This window comes from Triticum urartu, unplaced genomic scaffold, assembly GCF_056163025.1.
Source record: "Triticum urartu cultivar PI428250 unplaced genomic scaffold, HENAU_Tu73 scaffold2, whole genome shotgun sequence".
NCBI lineage: Eukaryota > Viridiplantae > Streptophyta > Magnoliopsida > Poales > Poaceae > Triticum > Triticum urartu.
Window position 1 is genome coordinate 13686705 of NW_028260368.1, and position 21526 is coordinate 13708230.

Sequence of the window (21526 nt, forward strand, 5' to 3'; positions counted from 1 at the left end):
GTGAAGACTAGTAGAGTCTCGTCTTTTGTCATTCTTTGCTCCTTTTTCACTCAATGATTCCTTCGAATTTGCCGACCAAAAATTCTATATGTCTATTCTATCTATGATATTTCTATATATATAGAATATGATATCTAATATGACATCCGATTTGTCAAAGGGATTGGATTGGTGACTTACCCATTCAGTGACTTTGGCACTGGACGTTCCAAAAACGGGTACTATCGGATCGGGTGAATTAGAGAATAGACAGAGGTCCGTTGGCATTTCAGCCTTTCTTCTCCTTTCAGGGCCTATCCGAAAGAGAATCCAGTACCTCTTGGTCCTGAATATCAGAATAGGACGAACGAACCGGCCTCCGCGGATATCTTTGCTTCGGAACAAAACCCTGCAATCAAATAGATTGTCCCAAGGGCGCCATATTCTAGGAGCCCAAGTTATGCTATTGAAAATTCGTTCCTCTAGCAGTTCCGGTTTGAGCATTCCGTTCCCTTTTTCAAACTCCACTTCTTTTCATATAGCAATCCCTGATCAAAGAGAGAACAATATCCATTTCAAAACATTTCTAACAGATTCCTTAGTTCGGACCGACGAAGTAATGTCACTCGACTATTATCAACCTGACTGCAATCTTTTTCTGTCGGTAAGGATTGCACCAGAGCACCTTCTACTTCTAATAGGCCATGAACTATAGATAGAGAAGAATCATTCTGAGCGAGTACATAAGAAGCGATCCACTTTTTTTCATCGGTTCCAGGGGAAGACCAAAGATCTTGCGCGGCAGGTCCGCCAGAAAAACTCAAAAGAGAAAGAAGTCTCGTTAATCTCTTCATGCTCGTTCCAAGTTCGAAGTACCTTTTGGCCAAAGAAAAACCCGCTTCCTGACACGATTGCCTCTTTATCTTTATATAGATAGATTCTATGGGGTTATTACTTAGTAAGTCTATTTTGTACAAGAGCCCCTCCTATCTGATAGAAAAGGGTCCCATGATCCCGAGCCGATCTTACCTTGGCTCGCAAACCCCAAGTTTGTCTATGAAGAGCTAATCTAATTGTATTTTTTTCTAGAATGGATTTCTTATGTGGAATACTAATGGATAGGGCTTCGTTGCTAAGTGCTACAAGATCTAGTGCACTGGAACTCGTGGTTATGGACCCGAATCCTTTAGTATGGAACATTGTCTTTTCCAAGTAAAAACCCCTAGTATATGAAAGAATGAAAAGGTGCTTTCGTTCTTGTGGAATAAGAAGCCCTCGTACCTTAATGAAAGGAAAATCGTAATTTTTCGTTAGGTATTTGACCAAATAGGATCGTCCAGTTCCTACAGAACCTATCACTAAAATACCCGATAGGGCTAAGCGGAACGAAAAGGGTTTTCCATGAGATGGTAAATGAAAACGATTAGTCCCACACGAGGTTTGGGAATAAGTGATTGTCTGATAATGAGCAAGGAATATACGTCTTTCTGCTAAAGAGGATCTATTAAACTCATAATTCATTAGATCCTTGTTATCAATGCCAACTAGGTATCATAAGTAAATGGATCCCGGTTGTTCAATCCTTTGATAACCAAGGTCATTCTTTGCTAAAGAGAAATGATCACTATGAGTCAGACTCAATAGAATTGGATCCATTCCAAATAGCGAGAATTAGGATTCTTGATCCCTCTCAATCTCTCTTTCAATTCGAGGATCCAGAGAGGTGTTTTCATAGTCATCTCCGAATATTTGCCATCTCGGAATATTTTCGATTTCATTTTTCTATGATATGTCTTTCTATATGAAAATTGGTTATTTACGATGTACGATGATCCCTGTTAAGCATCCATGGCTGAATGGTTAAAGCGCCCAACTCATAATTGGTAAATTTGCGGGTTCAATTCCTGCTGGATGCACACGAACGGGAACATTCCATAAGTCTATTGGAACTGGCTCTCTATCCATGGAATCTCATCCATCATCCATACATAACGAATTGGTATGGTATATTCATACCATAACATAAGAACAATAAGAACTCGAATTCTTATCGATACTGGAACTCAGAGCATAGGAGGGAAAGTCGATTTATGGATGGAATCAAATACGCAGTATTTACAGAAAAAAGTCTTCGTTTATTGGGAAAGAATCAATATACTTTTAATGTCGAATCGGGATTCACTAAGACAGAAATAAAGCATTGGGTCGAACTCTTCTTTGGTGTTAAGGTGGTAGCTGTGAATAGCCATCGACTACCTGGAAAAGGTAGAAGAATAGGACCTATTCTGGGCCATACAATGCATTACAGACGTATGATCATTACCCTTCAACCGGGTTATTCTATTCCACTTCTAGATAGAGAAAAAAACTAAAGGAGAATACTTAATAATACGGCGAAACATTTATACAAAACACCTATCCCGAGCACACGCAAGGGAACCGTAGACAGGCAAGTGAAATCCAATCCACGAAATAATTTGATCCATGGACGGCACCGTTGTGGTAAAGGTCGTAATTCCAGAGGAATCATTACCGCAAGGCATAGAGGGGGAGGTCATAAGCGCCTATACCGTAAAATAGATTTTCGACGGAATCAAAAAGACATATCTGGTAGAATCGTAACCATAGAATACGACCCTAATCGAAATGCATACATTTGTCTCATACACTATGGGGATGGTGAGAAGAGATATATTTTACATCCCAGAGGGGCTATAATTGGAGATACTATTGTTTCTGGTACAAAAGTTCCTATATCAATGGGAAATGCCCTACCTTTGAGTGCGGTTTGAACTATTGATTTACGTAATTGGAAGTAACCAATTAGGTTTACGACGAAACCTAGAAATCGATCACTGATCCAATTTGACTACCTCTACGGGATAGACCTCAACAGAAAACTGTTGAGTAACGGCAGCAAGTGATTGAGTTCAGTAGTTCCTCATAGAAAATTATTGGCTCTAGAGATATGGTAATATGGAGAAGACAAAATTGTTTGAAGCACGCACAGAACCGGAAGCGCCCCTTGTTTCAAAGAGAGGAGGACGGGTTATTCACATTTAATTTGATGGTCAGAGGCAAATTGAAAGCTAAGCAGTGGTAATTAAGACCCCCGGGGGAAAATAGGGATGTCTCCTACGTTACCCATAATATGTGGAAGTATCGACGTAATTTCATAGAGTCATTCGATCTGAATGCTACATGAAGAACATAAGCCAGATGACGGAACGCAGAGACCTAGGATGTAGAAGATCATAACATGAGCGATTCGGCAGATTTGGATTCCTTTCCTATATATCCACTCATGTGGTACTTCATCATATGATTCATATAAGATCCATCTGTCTAGAGATCGTCATATACATCTAGAAAGCCGTATGCTTTGGAAGAAGCTTGTACAGTTTGGGAAGGGGTTTTTTGAGAGAAAAGAAGAATCTACTTCAACCGATATGCCCTTAGGCACGGCCATGCATAACATAGAAATCACACGTGGAAGGGGTGGGCAATTAGCTAGAGCAGCAGGTGCTGTAGCGAAACTCATTGCAAAAGAGGGTAAATCGGCCACTTTAAGATTACCATCTGGGGAGGTCCGTTTAGTATCCCAAAACTGCTTAGCAACAGTCGGACAAGTGGGTAATGTTGGGGTGAACCAAAAAAGTTTGGGTAGAGCCGGATCTAAGTGTTGGCTAGGTAAACGCCCCGTAGTAAGAGGGGTAGTTATGAACCCTGTGGACCACCCCCATGGGGGCGGTGAAGGGAAAGCTCCCATTGGTAGAAAAAAACCCACAACCCCTTGGGGTTATCCTGCGCTTGGAAGAAGAACTAGGAAAAGGAAAAAATATAGCGATAGTTTTATTCTTCGTCGCCGTAAGTAAATACGTAACTAGGAATATGGAAAATTGCATTTTTGGAATTTGCAATAATGCGATGGGCGAACGACGGGAATTGAACCCGCGCATGGTGGATTCACAATCCACTGCCTTGATCCACTTGGCTACATCCGCCCCTTATCCAGCTAAAGGATTTTTTTCTTTTTTCCATTGATCATTATTCTATTTATTCTGACCTCCGTACTTCGATCGAGATATTGGACATAGAATGCCACTCTTTAAAAAGGAAAAAAGGAGTAATCAGCTGTGACACGAAAAAAAACGAATCCTTTTGTAGCTCATCATTTATTGGCAAAGATAGAAAAGGTCAATATGAAGGAGGAGAAAGAAACAATAGTAACGTGGTCCCGGGCATCTAGCATTCTACCCACAATGGTTGGCCATACAATCGCGATTCATAATGGAAAGGAACATATACCTATTTACATAACAAATCCTATGGTAGGTCGCAAATTGGGGGAATTCGTGCCTACTCGGCATTTCACGAGTTATGAAAATGCAAGAAAGGATACTAAATCTCGTCGTTAACTGAATTCTGAATAGAAAGATTAAGAAGAAAAAAAGATTCAAAATAAAGTAAAGGTAGGCGGGGAATAACCTTATTTATGACAAGTTTCAAACTAGTAAAGTATATCCCTAGGATAAAGAAGAAGAAAAGTGGGCTAAGGAAACTCGCAAGGAAAGTTCCAACCGATCGTCTACTTAAGTTCGAGAGAGTTTTCAAAGCACAAAAACGTATCCCTATGTCTGTTTTCAAAGCACAAAGAGTTCTTGACGAGATTCGCTGGCGTTACTACGAGGAAACTGTTATGATACTGAACCTCATGCCCTATCGAGCATCTTATCCCATCTTAAAGTTGGTTTATTCGGCAGCCGCAAATGCTACTCATTATAGGGATTTCGACAAAGCGAATTTATTTATTACTAAAGCCGAAGTCAGTAGGAGTACTATTATGAAGAAATTCAGACCTCGAGCTCGAGGACGTAGTTTCCCCATAAAAAAAAGCATGTGTCATATAACAATTGTACTAAATATAGTAAAGAAATCTAAATAACCTTTAGATCCATCTAAGATTTCGATTCCCAGTAAAAAAAATATAGAATAGAAAAATATGGGACAAAAAATAAATCCACTCGGTTTCAGACTTGGTACAACCCAAAAACACCATTCCTTTTGGTTCGCACAACCAAAAAATTATTCTGAAGGTCTACAGGAAGATAAAAAAATAAGGGATTGTATCAAGAACTATATACAAAAGAATAGGAAAAAGGGCTCGAATAGAAAAATAGAATCAGACTCAAGTTCCGAAGTAATTACACATAATAGAAAAATGGACTCAGGTTCAAGTTCCGAAGTAATTACACATATAGAAATCCAAAAAGAAATCGATACGATCCACGTCATAATCCATATTGGATTCCCAAATTTATTAAAGAAAAAAGGAGCAATCGAAGAATTAGAGAAAGATCTACAAAAGGAAATTAACTCTGTAAACCAGAGATTTAATATTTCTATCGAAAAAGTTAAAGAACCTTATAGACAGCCTAACATTCTTGCAGAATATATAGCTTTCCAATTAAAAAATAGAGTTTCATTCCGAAAGGCAATGAAAAAAGCCATTGAATTAACTAAAAAAGCAGATATAAGGGGAGTAAAAGTAAAAATTGCGGGTCGTCTCGGAGGAAAAGAAATTGCACGCGCCGAATCTATTAAAAAGGGTAGACTTCCCCTCCAAACAATTCGCGCTAAAATTGATTATTGCTGCTATCCAATTCGGACTATCTATGGAGTATTAGGTGTAAAAATTTGGATATTCGTAGACGAAGAATAAGTAATCTTGTCTTCGGATTCTGTCCATTGATAGAATAAAAAATGACAAGAGACTTTTTTCCTGAAATCCCTGCAAAAGAAGAAATTATACCTCTTTCTATAAGATTTAATGAAAATTGATAAATCATTTAATATAATTGCTATGCTTAGTGTGTGACTCGTTATTTTTTTCTTTTTTTTAAGAAAAAAACTTAGTAATTATAGAAAATTAACTAATAACCAACCTATTGCTTCGTATTGTCGAGATCCTAACTAAGAAACAGTCACTATATGAATAAATACCTCTATCATAACATAAATGAGTAGATGTGTCATATAGTTGTAGCAACTGCAATTTTTTCTCTAAAAAAGAAAAGGGATTCTAGGTTGTGAAGCAAAACTAAAGGGATGTGGATAAAGGGAGGGATGATAGAAAGAAGGAAGAGGAAATAAATAAGATATAGGATTCCACTATGTATGGTCTATGAATTACATCATAAAAGGCAATGTGATAAAGCATCAATATAATAAAAATAATAGAGAATTAAAAATTGTAACTTGAAACAAGAACTACAAATTTAAAGCAATAATAAAGAGCCGCCCGGGTTAATAAAACTGAGAAAATTAACTCGGAAAGAAATTTTTTGGAAGCTCCGTTGCGGGATTCAGACCTAACCATTCAAGGAGAAGCAGTGGGAACGACAGAACCTATGATTCCATAGGATTTTATTGAAAAGAATCCTAACACTTCATTGGGTGGGATGGCGGAACAAACCAAAAAAATTGTCTTATTTGGTAAGTTTATAAATTAACAAATAAGACAGGAAAGAGTAAATATTCGCCCGCGAAATTCTTATTGAATTAGAATACTTTACCGCGATTCAATAAGAGTAAAAATAAGGATTTTTTTAAGAAGGATTACATTATCTATAAATATAGAATTTAGATAAATATACACACACATCTGGATATATTCTAGATCTTCTTTTTTGACTATATATTATATTTTTCTGTTTTAACAAATTCAATATAAAAAAAACCGAACTTTTTCTATTATCTATTAATGTGTATCTATCCGTACCGTAATATTTTGGAATATTATGAATTAGAGAAATTTACATGCTTTCTGATTCCATTCGCGAGGAGCTGGATGAGAAGAAACTCTCATGTCCAGTTTTGCAGTAGAGATGGAACTAAGAAAGAGAACCATCGACTATAACCCCAAAAGAACCAGATTTCGCAAACAACATAGAGGAAGAATGAAAGGAAAATCCTGCCGAGGCAATCGTATTTGTTTTGGTAGATATGCTCTTCAAGCACTTGAACCCGCTTGGATCACGGCGAGACAGATAGAAGCAGGACGAAGAGCAATAACACGATATGCACGTCGTGGTGGAAAAATATGGGTACGTATATTTCCCGACAAACCGGTTACACTAAGACCCACGGAAACACGTATGGGCTCGGGAAAGGGGTCCCCCGAATATTGGGTATCCGTTGTTAAACCTGGTCGTATACTTTATGAAATGGGGGGAGTATCTGAAACTGTAGCTAGAGCAGCTATCTCCATAGCTGCCAGTAAAATGCCCATACGAAGTCAATTTATTCGATTAGAGATATAGAACCCTAAAAGGGGTATGGAAGATAAAAAAAAATGCTCGGTTTTTCTTTCTGGAAAGACAATATTTCTTTCATCCTTTTGCATTGAAATAACAAATTGAAATCAAAATAATATGATTCAACCTCAGACCCTTTTAAATGTAGCAGATAATAGTGGAGCTCGAAAATTGATGTGTATTCGAGTCATAGGAGCTGCTGGTAATCAGCGATATGCTCGTATTGGTGATGTTATTGTTGCTGTAATCAAAGACGCATTGCCCCAAATGCCTCTAGAAAGATCCGAAGTAATTCGAGCTGTAATTGTACGTACATGTAAAGAGTTCAAATGCGAAGACGGTATAATAATCCGCTATGATGACAATGCTGCGGTTATAATTGATCAAAAAGGCAATCCAAAAGGAACTCGAGTTTTTGGCGCGATTGCCGAGGAATTGAGAGAATTGAATTTTACCAAAATAGTTTCATTAGCTCCTGAAGTATTATAAATACTAGTAGGCGAAATTGAGACCAAAGAATTAATTTAGTAGATTGTGTTTTACGTATATGTTTTAAAATCCAAAATGAAAAAAAAAAAAAGAAAACATGTTGATTATAGAAAAATTAGGAGGAACCTAGAATTAGAGTCTTATGGGCAAGGACACTATTGCTGATTTACTAACCTCTATAAGAAATGCGGACATGAATAAAAAAGGAACAGTTCGAGTAGTATCTACAAATATTACCGAAAACATTGTTAAAATACTTCTACGAGAGGGTTTTATTGAAAGTGTTCGGAAACATCAGGAACGTAACAGATATTTCTTGGTTTCAACTTTGCGACATCAAAAGAGAAAGACTATAAAAGGAATATATAGAACAAGAACCTTTTTAAAGCGTATCAGCCGACCCGGCTTACGAATTTATACCAACTATCAAGGAATTCCTAAAGTTTTGGGTGGAATGGGAATTGCTATTCTTTCTACTTCTCGAGGAATAATGACAGATCGAGAAGCTCGACTAAACAGAATTGGGGGAGAAGTCTTATGTTATATATGGTAATCGCCCCGCCTATAGTGCTCGAATTCTATCTCGCCCTTCCTATTTTTAAAATAAAAATAGAAAAATAGGAGAAAAAAAATATGACAGAAAAAAAAAATAGGAGAGAAAAAAAAAACCCGAGAGAAGCAAAAGTAACTTTCGAAGGTTTAGTTACGGAAGCCCTACCCAATGGAATGTTCCGCGTTCGGCTAGAGAATGACACCATCATCCTAGGCTATATTTCAGGAAAGATACGGTCTAGTTCTATACGAATACTGATGGGGGATAGGGTCAAAATTGAAGTAAGTCGTTATGATTCAAGCAAGGGACGTATAATTTATAGACTTCCCCATAAGGATTCGAAGCGTATCGAAGACTCGAAGGATAGCGAAGATTTGAAGGATAGCGAAGATTTGAAGGATACCAAAGATTCAAAGGATTAGGTTTTTCTTTTTTTTTCTAGGGTAATAAATTCTAAGTTCTAAAATTCAAGCGAAGAGACTTATTTTTTCCAAAAGATTAGATTCATAGTTTAAAAAAGGATACGGAAATATGAAAATAAGAGCTTCCGTTCGTAAAATTTGTACAAAATGTCGACTGATTCGTAGGCGTGGACGAATTAGAGTCATTTGCTCTAATCCGAAGCATAAACAAAGACAGGGGTAATCTTTCGAAAAAGAACTTTACTTTCTAAAAAGTAAAAAAAAGTACCCGCGGAAATGTTCCAATTCCAAATAAAATAATTTCATTTAAAATAATTAAAGTAAAGGGTTTATTTTACCCTGAAACGGATATCTTTGTATCTTTTTTTCTTTTTTTTATTTCTAACTCATATTTATGAGATAATAAAATATGGCAAAAGCTATACCAAAAATTGGTTCACGTAAGAAAGTGCGTATTGGTTTACGTAGGAATGCACGTTTTAGTTTACGGAAGAGTGCACGTAGAATAACAAAAGGGGTTATTCATGTTCAAGCTAGTTTCAACAATACCATTATAACTGTTACAGACCCACAAGGTCGGGTGGTTTTTTGGTCCTCGGCCGGTACTTGTGGATTCAAAAGCTCAAGAAAAGCATCACCCTATGCTGGTCAAAGAACAGCAGTAGATGCTATTCGTACAGTAGGTTTGCAACGAGCAGAAGTTATGGTAAAGGGCGCTGGTAGTGGAAGAGATGCCGCATTACGAGCCATTGCTAAAAGTGGTGTGCGATTAAGTTGTATACGCGATGTAACACCTATGCCGCATAATGGATGTCGACCGCCTAAAAAAAGACGTCTGTAAAAGAATTAACCCGCTTTCAACTTTCATTTCAAGAGAAATAAACGATTCAATGATAAAATAATAATACTAGTCTATTATGGTTCGAGAGGAGGTAGCAGGATCCACTCAAACACTACAGTGGAAGTGTGTTGAATCAAGAGTAGATAGTAAGCGCCTTTATTATGGTCGTTTCATTCTGTCCCCGCTTAGAAAAGGTCAAGCGGACACCGTCGGTATTGCCTTGCGAAGAGCTTTACTTGGAGAAATAGAAGGAACATGTATCACACGTGCAAAATTTGGGAGCGTGCCGCACGAGTATTCTACAATAGCAGGTATTGAAGAATCCGTACAAGAAATTTTACTAAATTTGAAAGAAATTGTATTGAGAAGTAATCTCTATGGAGTTAGAGACGCATCCATTTGCGTCAAAGGTCCTAGATACATAACTGCTCAAGATATCATCTTACCGCCTTCCGTAGAAATCGTTGATACGGCACAACCTATAGCTAACTTGACAGAGCCCATTGATTTCTGTATTGATTTACAGATCAAGAGAGATCGTGGATATCAGACAGAACTCAGAAAGAACTATCAAGATGGAAGTTATCCTATAGATGCTGTATCCATGCCTGTTCGAAATGTGAATTATAGTATTTTTTCTTGTGGGAATGGAAATGAAAAACACGAGATACTTTTTCTAGAAATATGGACTAATGGAAGTTTAACCCCTAAGGAAGCACTTTATGAGGCTTCTCGTAATTTGATTGATTTATTTCTTCCTTTTCTACACGCGGAGGAAGAGGGCGCTAGTTTCGAAGAAAATAAAAACAGGTTTACTCCACCCCTTTTTACTTTTCAAAAAAGATTAACTAATCTAAAGAAAAACAAAAAAGGAATTCCATTGAATTGTATTTTTATTGATCAATTAGAATTGACTTCTAGAACGTATAATTGTCTAAAAAGGGCCAATATACATACACTATTGGACCTTTTGAGTAAGACTGAAGAAGATCTTCTGAGAATTGACAGTTTTCGTATGGAAGATAGAAAACATATATGGGACACTCTAGAGAAGCATCTCCCAATTGATTTACTTAAGAATAAACTCTCGTTTTAAATCCATTGCAATTTTTTTTCTTCTTCTTTTTCGAGTTAGAATAAAAAGAAAACAATTTAGCATCTTTGGTACAATCTATATTTTCGCGAAATGGATCATAATAAAATGGATTTTAGGTATCTAGGGAAGATTCACTTGGAAGTAACTATTTCCTAGATACCTATGGTACTTCACGGTTGAATGAATCAAAAAATATCTAAAAAAGACCTAAAGTTAATGATTTATCAATGGGTAATGTTGCTCCAATACCTAACCAAAGAGCTACTACAGTACCGATTAAAAAAACGGTCGTAGCTACTGGGCGGCGAAATGGATTTTGGAATTTATTGACATTCTCTAGAAAAGGTACTGTCAATAAGCCTGTTGGACAGAAACCATTAAAAGAACGCCCAATAACTTATTGGGTACCGTACGGAGTATTTGAAACACGGGAAAGAAGTACCACTCGGGTAATATTTCCAGAGGAGTTGCAAACGGATCTGCCGGTTCACCAATCATTGATGGCTCGAGAACCGCTAAACCTACATTACATGCAATAGTACCTAGAATTACTACTGGAAAAATATATAAAAGATCGTTGGGCCATGCGGGTTCCCCGTAATAATTATGTCCCATCCCTTTAGCTAATTTAGCTCTTAATACAGGATCATTTAAGTCTGGTTTCTTTGTTATTGGGATAGGTGAACTCTTTAGGATCCATCCCCCAAAGGAACCGGACATGAGAATTTATCATCATCCGGCTCGAGCAAGAGTGAAAGAAATAAGACCGCGGAAGATCCTTAATAGAATTAAGGTTTATAATGACTCAATGACTCTAGGCAAGAAAAGCTTTATCAGATTCTCTTTTCCGAAGTTGCACACTACAACTACTCATTGAAAATAATCCTATTCTTATGGGTAAATGCTCAATATCCAAGTGGGCTTACAAATTTGATCATGATCAATTGCTTTGTGGATTGTCTCATGTCTCTTGATTAGTTGGTATTTATCCCCTCAATATCGCAAGTTTCTTACCTCCAAACAAAATATTTACTTGTTACTAATAAAAAATCAAAAAGTTTAGCCTACATTCTTCCTTAGATCCCTTCTTTTACTCCGATAGTATTGCGGATCACAATCGATGCAAAGAAAATGAATGCATTTCCATACTATAATAAAAAGGTAAGTGTAATAAATAGAGAACTGGATCATGTCACATGACTTATTCCATTTCTACTCTATGGGATCTTACGGAGCCTGTTCATGGATGACATGGTTGCGGTATGATCATAGAAGATATTCTCCTCAAGTGAACCAGCCTATCCTTCCTAGGTAGGGGACTTACATGTTGATTGGATGCGGAGACACCTTTGGTTGTGAATTCTAATGTGGCAGATCCAATTCTTTATCTGCATGGCCAAATCAATAATTCAAGTCACACACTCCCATAATCCGCCTTTTTTCTTTCGTAAAATTAACTTCAACTATTTGTATTGTATAAAAATACTTTGGAGTTGAAGAGAAGTATCCAAATGACATGTGTTATTTTACAATAACCCATGCTTGTAGCAATGAAATACCAAAACCTACCCGATATGATATATGATAATTATAATTCTCTATGATATGCCTTCCCTATAAAGGACCCGAAATACCTTGCTTACGTATCATTGGAAAGTGCATTAACATAAATACGGCAGTAAGCAGAGGCAGTACAAAGGTATGTAAACTATAAAAACGAGTCAAAGTGGATTGGCCCACACTAGCACTTCCGCGTAATAACTCCACTAAAGGCGATCCTATTACCGGAATGGCGTCAGGTACACCTGTCACAATTTTGACTGCCCAATAGCCAATTTGATCCCAAGGCAAAGAATAACCAGTTACACCAAATGATGCAGTCAAAACAGCCAAAACCACACCTGTGACCCAAGTTAATTCGCGGGGTTTTTTAAATCCCCCTGTGAGATACACACGAAATACATGCAGGATCATCATTAAAACCATCATACTTGCTGACCATCGATGAACTGATCGGATTAACCAACCAAAGTTGGCCTCGGTCATTATGTATTGAACCGAGGAAAAAGCCTCTGTAACGGTTGGTCGGTAGTAAAAAGTCATAGCAAAACCGGTAGCGACTTGTACTAGAAAACAAGTAAGTGTAATTCCCCCTAAACAATAAAATATGTTGACATGGGGAGGAACATATTTACTAGTTATATCATCTGCAATTGCCTGAATCTCAAGACGTTCCTCAAACCAATCATATACTTTATTGAGATAGGTAACTAACCCGAGTCCCCCTCTAAGAGCCGTATATGAAAATTTCATCTCGTACGGCTCAAGCAGAAACACAAAAATTTTCAACGAATATTAGAAAAAAGGTTCAAAACTTCATCAGCCACTGAATTGGGTCGATTTGCCTTGAAGATATCAAATAAGAAAAATCCGGAATATCTTCTTTGTGATGATAATGCCAAAAAATCTCAAGTTGGCGCGTCTTTCTTTCTTCCTTTCCCTTATGTTGGTCATTAGAGGCTTCTTGACTTTTCTCTTCCCTATAAAGGATTTGTTTTTTTATGCGTAATATAGAAATTATCTTGTTGAGATCCTATGAATCAGTTCAATTAAAACCTTAGATTCATACTAGAGCCACGATGATTTAGTCTCAAGCTAAACAAAAGGCAAGGGTTCTTCGAATAAGAACCGCTTGATAATCATTTATTGAATCAGTGTAATGACTCGACAAAATCGAGAGAAAAAAAGTTGTCTTTTGGGCAAACAAAATTGGAAGGAAGAAAATTTCTTTTTTATTTTTATTTAAGAACTACTTGAATTTTTCAGTCTGGTTGCGAGGTCTTAATAGTGAGTATGAATCATAGTTCCATTTTTTTTTGATCCACTCTATCTATTTCGTGTTCCAGATACTAGAATAAATAATATCTGACGAATTAGAATCATCTTGATAGAGATAACAGGCCCTTTCTATGTATTATCAATAGGATCAATTCTAACAAGTCACACACTCATATTCCAGAGATACCGAAACAAAAAAATTCCGCGGTCGAACTACCATAATATCTAGAAATGTAGATCTTAAACTAGAAAGGCTTTTTTGGATGGAAAAACTCTGACTTCCTAGTTTTAGTTAGTAGAAACCTAATTGGTTAAAATTCCGTCCAGTAAAACGGAAGAATTATAAATTTCTAAAATGATAGATAGGAATATAGCGAATAAAGCCATTGCGATCCCCATAAAAGGAGTAGTCCCCCAACCCGGGGCGACTTTCCCATATTCCGAATTCAAGGGTTTCAGTAAACTACCTGCACCAGTTCGTTTTGGCCTAGGTTTAGAACTATCTTCAACGGTTTGTGTAGCCATAAATTCTATTTAATCATTGGTGTTGACTTTGTATACTATTCCGTTGTAGTTGTAAATACACGATCTTTTCGTAGATCCATTGTAATCTTGAAATTCTATAAAAATGGAAACAGCAACTTTAGTCGCCATCTCCATATCTGGTTTACTTGTAAGCTTTACTGGGTATGCCTTATATACCGCGTTTGGGCAACCCTCTCAACAATTAAGAGATCCATTCGAAGAACACGGAGACTAATTTAAGTAAGAAGTCTCCCAGATAGGGGGACTTCTTACTTAAATGAAATTATTTTATTCTTTTAGTTGGAGTTGGTGGAACCTTAGGTGGTTCTCGGAAGAAGATAGCGAAAAAAATTATCCCTAAAGTCGAAACTAAAAGGAACGTATAAACCAATGCTTCCATAGATTCGATCCTGGTTTATTTACAATTATAACTTCCACACCTATTCATTTGTCATTTGGGATAATTTCCCATATAAAGAAAGAAAAAGAGTCAAAGAAAGGATGGGAGATGTTTCCCATGTCAAATCAAAAAAGAGAGGTGAAAGATACTATAACAATGTGTATCAAACTGCCTGTTTCCTTGTAGTTGGATCTCCCACTTTTTGGAATGTTCCAAATTCCACTTGAGCATCCAAATCTGGATCAATACCAGCAAAAACATCTCGGAACAATGTTCTAGCGCCATGCCAAATGTGTCCGAAAAAGAAGAGCAAAGCAAAGGTAGCATGACCAAAAGTGAACCAACCCCTTGGACTGCTGCGAAAAACACCATCAGATTTCAAAGTAGCCCGGTCTAATTCAAAAATTTCCCCTAATTGAGAACGCCTCGCATATTTTTTTACAGTAGCAGGATCAGAATAACTTACTCCATTAAGTTCGCCACCATAGAACTCCACCGTTACACCTACTTGTTCAACACTATATTTGGATTCTGCTCTTCTAAAAGGAACGTCTGCTCTAACAATTCCCTCCTCATCTACCAAAACAACCGGAAATGTTTCAAAAAAAGTAGGCATACGGCGTACAAAAAGCTCACGTCCTTCTTTATCTCTAAAGACGGGATGTCCTAACCATCCAACAGCTATTCCATCCCCATTGTCCATTGAGCCTGCTCTGAATAATCCCCCTTTTGCCGGATTATTACCAATATAATCATAAAAGGCTAATTTTTCGGGAATTTTAGACCAAGCTTCTGATAAACTAAGATTTTCGGCTAAACCATTGCTAACTCTTCGATATATTTCTTGCTGAAAGTATCCCTGATCCCACTGATAACGAGTAGGCCCAAATAATTCGATTGGGGTCGTTGCTGACCCATACCACATAGTTCCAGCAACTACGAAAGCTGCAAAAAAAACAGCAGCGATACTACTGGAAAGTACAGTTTCAATATTGCCCATACGTAATCCTTTATATAGACGTTGAGGCGGACGGACACTAAGATGGAATAAGCCCGCTAATATACCCAATGTACCCGCAGCAATATGATGAGAAGCTATTCCCCCCGGAACAAAAGGATCAAAACCTTCTGCACCCCACGCTGGATTTACAGCTTGTACTTTTCCAGTTAGTCCATAAGGATCGGATACCCATATCCCAGGACCATACAAACCCGTTACATGAAATGCCCCAAAGCCAAAGCAAGCCACCCCTGCAAGAAATAAATGAATTCCAAAGATCTTGGGCAAATCCAAAGAGGGTTTTCCCGTCCGCTCATCAGAGAATATTTCTAGGTCCCAATATACCCAATGCCAGATCGCTGCCAAGAAACACAAGCCAGAAAACACAATATGCGTACCTGCCACACCTTCATAACTCCAAATACCCGGATTTGTTACAGTTCCTCCTGAAATACTCCAACCACCCCACGAATCCGTTATTCCTAAACGAGTCATGAAGGGAATTACGAACATACCTTGTCTCCACATTGGATCCAGAACAGGATCAGAGGGATCAAAAACTGCTAATTCGTATAAAGCCATTGAGCCAGCCCAACCAGAAACTAGAGCTGTGTGCATTATATGCACCGCAAGCAATCGACCCGGATCATTCAATACGACAGTATGAACACGATACCAAGGCAAACCCATGGAAATACCCCTTTAGCAAAGAAAAATAGACACGATGTCGCTTTATTTTATCGCATTGAAAAAGACTATCCATATCCTATGTACCTAACCCTTCTAGGGGATTCTGTGTCAGAAAGCGCGAATATTTATTTCATTCCATTAAAAATAAGAAGCCAATTCTGTTCATAAGAAGAAAGAGAAGCAGATCTATTCTATACTCGATAAGTGCCAATATGCAATGGGTAACTTGGCCAATTTGGAAAAAACGAAGAATAGATCGCTACCCCTCTTTGTTTAGCATTCAAATCACCCATTCCCTTTTCTTTATTCAATCTGTCTTACATTCCTTATATGTATAACCTTTCAATCTACGTATTAATAGAATCTATAATATTCATATAGAATAAGAATAAAAATTAAGACAATAAACTGCGGATTCTTTCTTTCTGTTCCATTCTTACGTTTCCATATTAAAGTGTGGTTTTCTTACTTAAATTTAATAATATTAATCTAATATGCCCATTGGTGTTCCAAAAGTACCTTACCGGATTCCTGGAGATGAAGAAGCGACTTGGGTTGACTTATACAATGTTATGTATCGAGAAAGGACACTTTTTTTAGGTCAAGAGATTCGTTGCGAGATCACGAATCATATTACAGGTCTCATGGTATATCTGAGTATAGAAGATGGAATTAGTGATATTTTTTTGTTTATAAACTCCCCAGGCGGGTGGCTAATCTCAGGAATGGCTATTTTTGATACGATGCAAACGGTGACACCAGATATATATACAATATGCCTCGGAATAGCCGCCTCCATGGCGTCCTTCATTCTGCTTGGAGGAGAACCCACCAAGCGTATAGCATTCCCTCACGCGAGGATTATGCTTCACCAACCTGCTAGTGCTTATTATCGGGCAAGGACACCAGAATTTTTACTAGAAGTAGAAGAGTTACACAAAGTTCGCGAAATGATCACAAGGGTTTATGCAGTAAGAACAGGCAAGCCTTTTTGGGTTGTATCCGAAGACATGGAAAGGGATGTTTTTATGTCAGCAGACGAAGCCAAAGCTTATGGACTTGTCGATATTGTAGGGGATGAAATGATTGACAAGCACTGCGATACTGATCCAGTGTGGTTTCCAGAAATGTTTAAGGATTGGTAGTGTCCGGATTTCTTGTAAAGTTATTTCACAGCTAAATTCGTGTTTTCCTCGATTTAATAGAAAATAGAAAGACTTCATGATGAGCAATCATCAGGTTAAGATGGATCTAAACCAATCCATTTTTTTCTATATACATACAACATGCCGACGGTTAAACAACTTATTAGAAACGCAAGACAGCCAATACGAAATGCTCGAAAAACGGCCGCGCTTAAAGGATGCCCTCAGCGTCGAGGAACATGTGCTAGGGTGTATGTGCGACTCGTTCAGATCATGACTTCAAACAAATATAAAAAAAATTGAAGTATCCATGATTAGTACCAATGAATAGGATATAGCTTCTCTATCCTAGATTTCTATGGTATATGGAATTTATGGTTTCCTTTGGTGCAAATCCAATTATCTAAATTGGAAATAAGAAGCAATTCTCCCATTGGTAGCAAATGGTTATCCATTAAGCGGAGGAAATAGTAATAAAAAGAAAAAGGCTTATGCTCCTTTATCTTAAAAGAACGGACTAACAGGGTCAGCTACTTAGCCAACTTTCATAATTAAATACCGTCACTGTATGGATAACTCTTATTGTGAAAAGAGCTATTTACTCTATAATGGATAGGTAGAGCCAAAGAATGTGGACTATACAAGTTCGCAATACCTTTTGATGAAAGAAAGGGCTCCGGTGTATAGAGAGGGCCTCACCGTTTAAAAGGGAACCATAGAAACGATGGAACCCACTATTTTTTTTAGTATTATTAGAATGAATTTGTTATTTCGTATAGAAATAACTGAACGGAGTGGAATAAAAAATCGTGGTTGGGAAGGTTACTATAGCAAAAGCCATTGGAATTAATATTTTATATATCGGAATAATTAGTTTTGTTATTAATGAGAAAAAGGGTGGCTAAAAGAAGAGAAATCATTAGTTATTCATTAAGGTTAATTTGATTCAATGACCAGAGTTCCGCGAGGATATATAGCCCGGAGACGACGAACAAAAATGCGTTCATTTGCCTCAAACTTTAGAGGGGCTCATTTAAGACTTAATCGAATGATTACCCAACAGGTAAAAAGAGCTTTTGTTTCCTCTCATCGAGATAGAGGTAGGCAAAAGAGGGATTTTCGTCGTTTGTGGATCACTCGGATAAACGCAGCAACGCGGGTATATAAAGTATTCGATAGTTATAGTAAATTAATACACAACCTGTACAAGAAGAAATTGATTCTTAATCGTAAAATGCTTGCACAAGTAGCTGTATCAAATCCAAATAATCTTTACACGATTTCCAATAAAATAAAGATCATCAATTAAAGGTATAAATAAAGTAATATACTGGAATAATAAAAGATGAATTCCCGGAGAGGGAACTCCGGGAAGATACAATAAATTAAGATTAAGTGGTAGGAATCAACGAGCTGGATTACTTTCTTTATAATATATATAGGTCTGGCCCTTTCGAATTCGAATAAAACATCAACAATCGGAACTTAAGTTCCGGTTGTTGTTTCTTAAATTTTGGTTGTTGTTTCTTAAGTTTCGATTGGAATTGTACTTTTGCGTTAATTGAGGAATATGTCTATTTTTTCTGGGTCTAGAACCTGTAATTATTGAAATTGACTGGGCTTGAAATTGCTTTTCGTTCTCATAGTTACGAAACGGTAAGAAAGATAAAATACGAGCCTGTTTTATAGCAAGAGTAATTAATCGTTGTTGTTTCAAGGTTAATCTATTTATTCGTCTCGATAATATTTTTCCTTGTTCACTAATAAATCTATTAATTAAACTCATGTTTCTATAATCAATTCGATCTCCCGGGCCAATCCGGGGACGCCTACGAAAAGGTTGTTTAGATTTACGAAAAGGTTGCTTGAATTTACGAAAAGTTTGCTTGGATTTACGAAAGGGTTGCTTGGATTTATTAAAAGTTTGCTTGGATTTACTAAAGGGTTGCTTAGATTTAAGAAAAGGTTGTTTAGATGTATACATGATTTATTCCTTATTTAAAATTTGAAAATTTGAAAATTCACTTCTTTATTTTATTAATTTAGGATCCAGAAGAAGTAGTTTTTCTTTGATCCATATCTTATTTGATTCATATTATAGTATATGAATACCCTCTATACATATGAAATAATATCTACCGGAAATCAGATGAGTTGATTTGTATTTTGTATTCTATACTATGTTTTCTTTATATATTAAATATGAAGTTCTTACTCTTTCTGTTGTTTGGAAAGATCAAACACACGATGTTCCTATTTCTTTATTTCGTGATGAGTCGTATGCTTGCGACAATAACGACAAAATTTTTTGAATTCTAATTGTCCGGGTGTATTGTGGCGATTCTTTTGAGTACTATATCTAGAAATCCCCGTCGATTCCTCATTGGCACCTTTTCGAACACAACTGATGCATTCCAAAATAACTCTGATTCTAACATCTTTTCCCTTGGCCATGAACCTCCTTTTCTTTTTGGATTGACTTAACTTAATTCTTCTACTTATTCTTTTATTCTTCTATTTTGAATCCGAAGAAGAAGAATAAAATTCATTAGAATAATTTTTTTTTATTCTTTAATTAAGTAATAAAAAATAGAGAAATAATTAAAGAATACAATCCTTGTCGAATTAGCAAAGATTTTGGTTCGAAATCCTTTCATTTAATTAGCCAGCCCCGCCTTTTCTATGCTCTGATTTCTGAGGCCTTATTTAGCTTGGGTACCCCTTTAAATTGAATTTCTATTTTCAAAAATGGGGTTTACCAAATTTTTAATGACTCTGAGGTTCAACCCAATCCATCTTTTCTTTCTTTTTCCTTCCGATACTAAAAAAAGATTGAAAAGGATCAAATTTTGTCATATCACGAAGAAATCTATCCCTCCCATAGCAATAACTAGAATTAAAAAAAAGGGAATGACAAAGCATCTGGGAATAAACGATTAATTTCTATCAATAAACCTGCTAAAGCACCAAACCATAGAGTACTTAGCACGGGTGCTACAGAGAGATATGTTTTTATATCCCGCATTGAAAATCCTCCTTCCTTGTTGGAATACATATATGATCATAAACTCTTGCCCAAGATTGTTATGCTATATATAAAATGAACCATATCGACGAAATTTTCCTATCCCTAAAAAAGAAAAAGATGACCCCTTCTTCCTATATATTACCAAGGAAAAGTAATCCTTCTTTTATAGGCGAAATTATATTGGATTTTATATGTATATAATTCCTTAATTATATGAGACCAAAAAGAAGAAATGACACGAGGGTTCTATATATATAGATAGAGAAAGAAAGAAGAAGAAAATTATGATGTGGAAAAGAAGACAGGAATTGTGTACAATGGCATTGTACAACAATTTAATTTGGAAAAGGGATGTAGCGCAGCTTGGTAGCGCGTTTGTTTTGGGTACAAAATGTCACAGGTTCAAATCCTGTCATCCCTACCTATTACTTCTTTCTTCTTTATAGGCAGTAGCGACGAGATCAATTAAAGTAAAGTGGGTATAACTTGAATTTGTGGAGACTATACGTACGTGAGATACATTAGGAATAGAAAAAGATTTTCTTTTTGAATGAATGAAAGCGCTCTTAGTTCAGTTCGGTAGAACGCGGGTCTCCAAAACCCGATGTCGTAGGTTCAAATCCTACAGAGCGTGATTCCATCTATTTTATGTCGAAGCAGAGTAAAATAACTTAACAAAATTGAATTGTAACTCCAATTTCAATTTGACCTCCTCTCTGGTCTGGAGGAGGTCAATCAAAAAAAAAAAATGACTCAATCAAAGATCCAACTGATCCCCACGCCTGTATTGCAAATACGCAGTCACGAATAATCCCGCTAAAGTAATAGGAATTAGGCCTAAGACGATTCCAAATAGAAAAACTTCAATCATTTCGATTTGTTCGAGGGGATAAAAAAAGAGGTACGATCTATCCCTAAATAGTACTCTAAATTATCCACGAATCTCAATGACCAAGAAAAGAATTCCTAATTAGTCTGGAAAAGAGTCGTAGAATGCCAGGAATCCCAAAGAAAGATTTTTCTTTTCTGAATTATAATTATTCAGTCAATTCAAATAAGGCGTATCTTGTTCAAGCCAATAAATAGAGCTGGGGTTATAGTTAAAGCAGCCAGTAGAAAACCAAAATAACTAGTTAAAGTAAGCATGAAAGAGTTAAATTCCATTTATTTTTTTTTACTACACTACATATGTTGGTAAAGCATT

At 36.7% G+C, this 21526-nt stretch overlaps 2 non-coding genes across 2 annotated transcripts; both read left to right on the forward strand.

Moving 5' to 3' along the window:
- The first annotated feature begins 20669 nt into the window (after positions 1–20669).
- Positions 20670–20743, forward strand: TRNAP-UGG (transfer RNA proline (anticodon UGG)). The gene has a single exon. It is a non-coding gene; the product is annotated as a tRNA-Pro (tRNA).
- A 139-nt stretch (positions 20744–20882) lies between these two features.
- TRNAW-CCA (transfer RNA tryptophan (anticodon CCA)) lies at positions 20883–20956 on the forward strand. Its single transcript has one exon. It is a non-coding gene; the product is annotated as a tRNA-Trp (tRNA).
- The last annotated feature ends 570 nt before the right edge of the window (positions 20957–21526 follow it).